General features: G+C 52.8%; 1 non-coding gene across 1 annotated transcript in view; it reads left to right on the forward strand.

Annotated features, from left to right (window-relative positions):
- Positions 1 to 3,462: 3,462 nt before the first annotated feature.
- Positions 3,463 to 5,000, forward strand: part of LOC124560179 — a 1,910-nt gene continuing 372 nt past the window's right edge. The window contains exon 1 of the ribosomal RNA XR_006969079.1: positions 3,463 to 5,000. This exon is cut by the window's right edge and continues 372 nt beyond it. This is a non-coding gene — a ribosomal RNA (small subunit ribosomal RNA).

Consider the following 5,000-nt stretch of genomic DNA (forward strand, 5'->3'; position numbering starts at 1 on the left):
TAACCTAACCCATATTGTACCTTAACCTAACCTATATTGGGCCTTAACCTAACCTATATTGGGCCTTAACCTAACCTATATTGGGCCTTAACCTAACCTATATTGGGCCTTAACGTAACCCACGTTGCGCCTTAACGTAACCCACGTTGCGCCTTAACGTAACCCACGTTGCGCCTTAACGTAACCCACGTTGCGCCTTAACGTAACCCACGTTGCGCCTTAACCTAACCCATATTGCGCCTTAACCTAACCCATATTGCGCCTTAACCTAACCCATATTGCGCCTTAACCTAACCCATATTGTACCTTAACCTAACCTATATTGTACCTTAACCTAACCTATATTGTACCTTAACCTAACCTATATTGGGCCTTAACCTAACCTATATTGGGCCTTAACCTAACCTATATTGGGCCTTAACCTAACCTATATTGGGCCTTAACCTAACCTATATTGGGCCTTAACGTAACCCACGTTGCGCCTTAACGTAACCCACGTTGCGCCTTAACGTAACCCACGTTGCGCCTTAACGTAACCCACGTTGCGCCTTAACGTAACCCACGTTGCGCCTTAACGTAACCCACGTTGCGCCTTAACCTAACCCATATTGCGCCTTAACCTAACCCATATTGCGGCCTTACCCTAACCCATATTGCGCCTTAACCTAACCCATATTGTGCCTTAACCTAACCTATATTGTACCTTAACCTAACCCATATTGTACCATAACCTAACCTATATTGTACCTTAACCTAACCTATATTGTACCTTAACCTAACCTATATTGTACCTTAACCTAACCCATATTGCGCCTTAACCTAACCCATATTTGCGCCTTAACCTAACCCATATTGCGCCTTAACCTAACCCATATTGCGCCTTAACCTAACCCATATTGCGCCTTAACCTAACCCATATTGCGCCTTAACCTAACCCATATTGCGCCTTAACCTAACCCATATTGCGCCTTAACCTAACCCATATTGCGCCTTAACCTAACCCATATTGTACCTTAACCTAACCCATATTGTACCTTAACCTAACCTATATTGTACCTTAACCTAACCTATATTGTACCTTAACCTAACCTATATTGTACCTTAACCTAACCTATATTGGGCCTTAACCTAACCTATATTGGGCCTTAACCTAACCTATATTGGGCCTTAACCTAACCTATATTGGGCCTTAACCTAACCTATATTGGGCCTTAACGTAACCCACGTTGCGCCTTAACGTAACCCACGTTGCGCCTTAACGTAACCCACGTTGCGCCTTAACGTAACCCACGTTTGCGCCTTAACGTAACCCACGTTGCGCCTTAACGTAACCCACGTTGCGCCTTAACGTAACCCACGTTGCGCCTTAACCCAACACACGTTGCGCCTTAACCCAACACACGTTGGCCTTAACCCAACACACGTTGGGCCTTAACCCAACACACGTTGGGCCTTAACCCAACACACGTTGGGCCTTAACCCAACACACGTTGGGCCTTAACCCAACACACGTTGGGCCTTAACCCAACACACGTTGGGCCTTAACCCAACACACGTTGGGCCTTAACCCAACACACGTTGGGCCTTAACCCAACACACGTTGGGCCTTAACCCAACACACCCGTTGGGCCTTAACCCAACACACGTTGGGCCTTAACCCAACACACGTTGGGCCTTAACCCAACACACGTTGGGCCTTAACCCAACACACGTTGGGCCTTAACCCAACACACGTTGGGCCTTAACCCAACACACGTTGGGCCTTAACCTGCTCTGTAATTGTCATACGACGCGTTAAATTAGTGTGGTGTTGCCTAACTGCAACCCCCGCAATATAGTTTGCTACTCGCACTGCCTGGTCCCCAGAGTATCGCTTCATGTTAAACACCTTGCAGCTATACACTGTAATGCGGATGGCAGCAGGACGTACATGCTCAATGCCCTTCGCAGTTGTTCATTGGCATTTGCATGGCGAAGCACAGCCTACGTTGTGGTACGGCGTGTGTCAACTGTCCGCTGATGTTGTACGTCCAAATCACACACTGTACTGCACATTGGTCCTCATGTACTGAATGATACATCGTGGTACATGTGTGACCGTACCACGACTGCGCCAACAACGGCGAACCATACGGTCCAAATATTGTGCACTCAGCTACGTGTCGTCTCCCTATAAGAGCTGGATTGCAGTATGGTATGCCGTGGATGGCGATCAGCATGAGCCGTCTGTTGATGTAGTGGCGCGTGTTGTCAGACGTAGTCGTCTCTTCTCACACACCGTGATAGCATGGTGCACTGCGTTCCACATCTGCGACATGCGACAGAGGCCGGTTGACAGTCGTTCGCGCAATGGACATCGCATACGTACGGGGGCCACCTTCCACGTGTTCGCGAAGCGTGCACATGTTGTTGCGTGTATGTGGGCAGACATAGTGTGTCGTGACACCTGACACAGGCATGCAACAATCGTTGAATTTGCAAATGGCGATGGACGTCTACGTTTGCTGGTGACGTTACGCAAATGAACAACTGGTAAACGGTTGTGGTGCGGTTGTTCTCGCTAGAGGTGAATCAGTGATGGCGACGATCGGTTGAGCTACCAACCGGTTGTTTCAGCGATACCCACCATGCCCACGAACGTGAATGGCATGTGGGTGTGAAGCGATACGCGGCGGTGGCTGGGTGGGACCGTCCCCGGCCGGTGAGGGGGGGCCTCCCGGCGTGCTGGCCGCGCGGTGCGTGGGCGCACGCGCTACAGCCGGCTGGTGGGGGCGGCCAGTGGCAGGCGCGCCGGCCGACGGAGGCGGCAGGCGGCGCAGCTGCGCGCCGGCGCACCCTGCACGCGGCGCCGTGCGGCCAAAGTAGGTCCTCGCGGGCCCGGTGCGAAGCGCGGTGGACATCTGCAGTGTGCTGGTCCGATTGAGGACTGTGTGCGCTGAGGATGCGCCGCCGCCCGGCGCTCGGCGCCGCGACGCCGTCTGCTGCTCGGTCGCCTCTGCGGTTCTCGCAGGTGGTTTGTATCGCAGCTGTGCGGACGTGTTGGCGCGTGCGCTGTGCTGGGAGAGTTCGCTTCGGCACCCAAGTGGGGCTTTTGTCCTTCTGTGGCGCTGGCGTTGGAGCTGCCGGCCACCGTAGGTGGCGCGTGTTGTCTCCCGCCGGCAATGCCACGACAGCACGCTCCCGGGCCTCTGTCGGCAGCGGCAAGCTCAGTTGGGAGCACGGGTGGTCGCACCTAAAGCGTCTACTCGCCAAACTCCGGGCGATTGCGCCTCTCTCGAACCCGACCAAGTACTTAGGACGGCGCTGCGCGCCGCCGGGACCTGAGAGGGTTTCGAGGTGTATTGTGCAGGGGAGCTCAGCCTCCTCCTGTTTGCAGAATAATTGAGCGGACGCTTGCGTGTTCGCGCGGGCCCCCGGGACACACTCCCGGGCGGCCGGCTGCTCAGCTCTAGTTGACGCAGCTCCCTGGTTGATCCTGCCAGTAGTCATATGCTTGTCTCAAAGATTAAGCCATGCATGTCTCAGTACAAGCCGCATTAAGGTGAAACCGCGAATGGCTCATTAAATCAGTTATGGTTCCTTAGATCGTACCCACGTTACTTGGATAACTGTGGTAATTCTAGAGCTAATACATGCAAACAGAGTCCCGACCAGAGATGGAAGGGACGCTTTTATTAGATCAAAACCAATCGGTCGGCTCGTCCGGTCCGTTTGCCTTGGTGACTCTGAATAACTTTGGGCTGATCGCACGGTCCTCGTACCGGCGACGCATCTTTCAAATGTCTGCCTTATCAACTGTCGATGGTAGGTTCTGCGCCTACCATGGTTGTAACGGGTAACGGGGAATCAGGGTTCGATTCCGGAGAGGGAGCCTGAGAAACGGCTACCACATCCAAGGAAGGCAGCAGGCGCGCAAATTACCCACTCCCGGCACGGGGAGGTAGTGACGAAAAATAACGATACGGGACTCATCCGAGGCCCCGTAATCGGAATGAGTACACTTTAAATCCTTTAACGAGTATCTATTGGAGGGCAAGTCTGGTGCCAGCAGCCGCGGTAATTCCAGCTCCAATAGCGTATATTAAAGTTGTTGCGGTTAAAAAGCTCGTAGTTGGATTTGTGTCCCACGCTGTTGGTTCACCGCCCGTCGGTGTTTAACTGGCATGTATCGTGGGACGTCCTGCCGGTGGGGCGAGCTGAAGGCGTGCGACGCGCCTCGTGCGTGCTCGTGCGTCCCGAGGCGGACCCCGTTGCAATCCTACCAGGGTGCTCTTGAGTGAGTGTCTCGGTGGGCCGGCACGTTTACTTTGAACAAATTAGAGTGCTTAAAGCAGGCAAGCCCGCCTGAATACTGTGTGCATGGAATAATGGAATAGGACCTCGGTTCTATTTTGTTGGTTTTCGGAACCCGAGGTAATGATTAATAGGGACAGGCGGGGGCATTCGTATTGCGACGTTAGAGGTGAAATTCTTGGATCGTCGCAAGACGAACAGAAGCGAAAGCATTTGCCAAGTATGTTTTCATTAATCAAGAACGAAAGTTAGAGGTTCGAAGGCGATCAGATACCGCCCTAGTTCTAACCATAAACGATGCCAGCCAGCGATCCGCCGCAGTTCCTCCGATGACTCGGCGGGCAGCCTCCGGGAAACCAAAGCTTTTGGGTTCCGGGGGAAGTATGGTTGCAAAGCTGAAACTTAAAGGAATTGACGGAAGGGCACCACCAGGAGTGGAGCCTGCGGCTTAATTTGACTCAACACGGGAAACCTCACCAGGCCCGGACACCGGAAGGATTGACAGATTGATAGCTCTTTCTTGATTCGGTGGGTGGTGGTGCATGGCCGTTCTTAGTTGGTGGAGCGATTTGTCTGGTTAATTCCGATAACGAACGAGACTCTAGCCTGCTAACTAGTCGCGTGACATCCTTCGTGCTGTCAGCGATTACTTTTCTTCTTAGAGGGACAGGCGGCTTCTAGCCGCACGAGATTGAGCAATAACAGGT

The sequence above is a fragment of the Schistocerca americana genome, unplaced genomic scaffold (genome assembly GCF_021461395.2).
Source record: "Schistocerca americana isolate TAMUIC-IGC-003095 unplaced genomic scaffold, iqSchAmer2.1 HiC_scaffold_1071, whole genome shotgun sequence".
NCBI classification, from domain to species: Eukaryota; Metazoa; Arthropoda; class Insecta; order Orthoptera; family Acrididae; genus Schistocerca; species Schistocerca americana.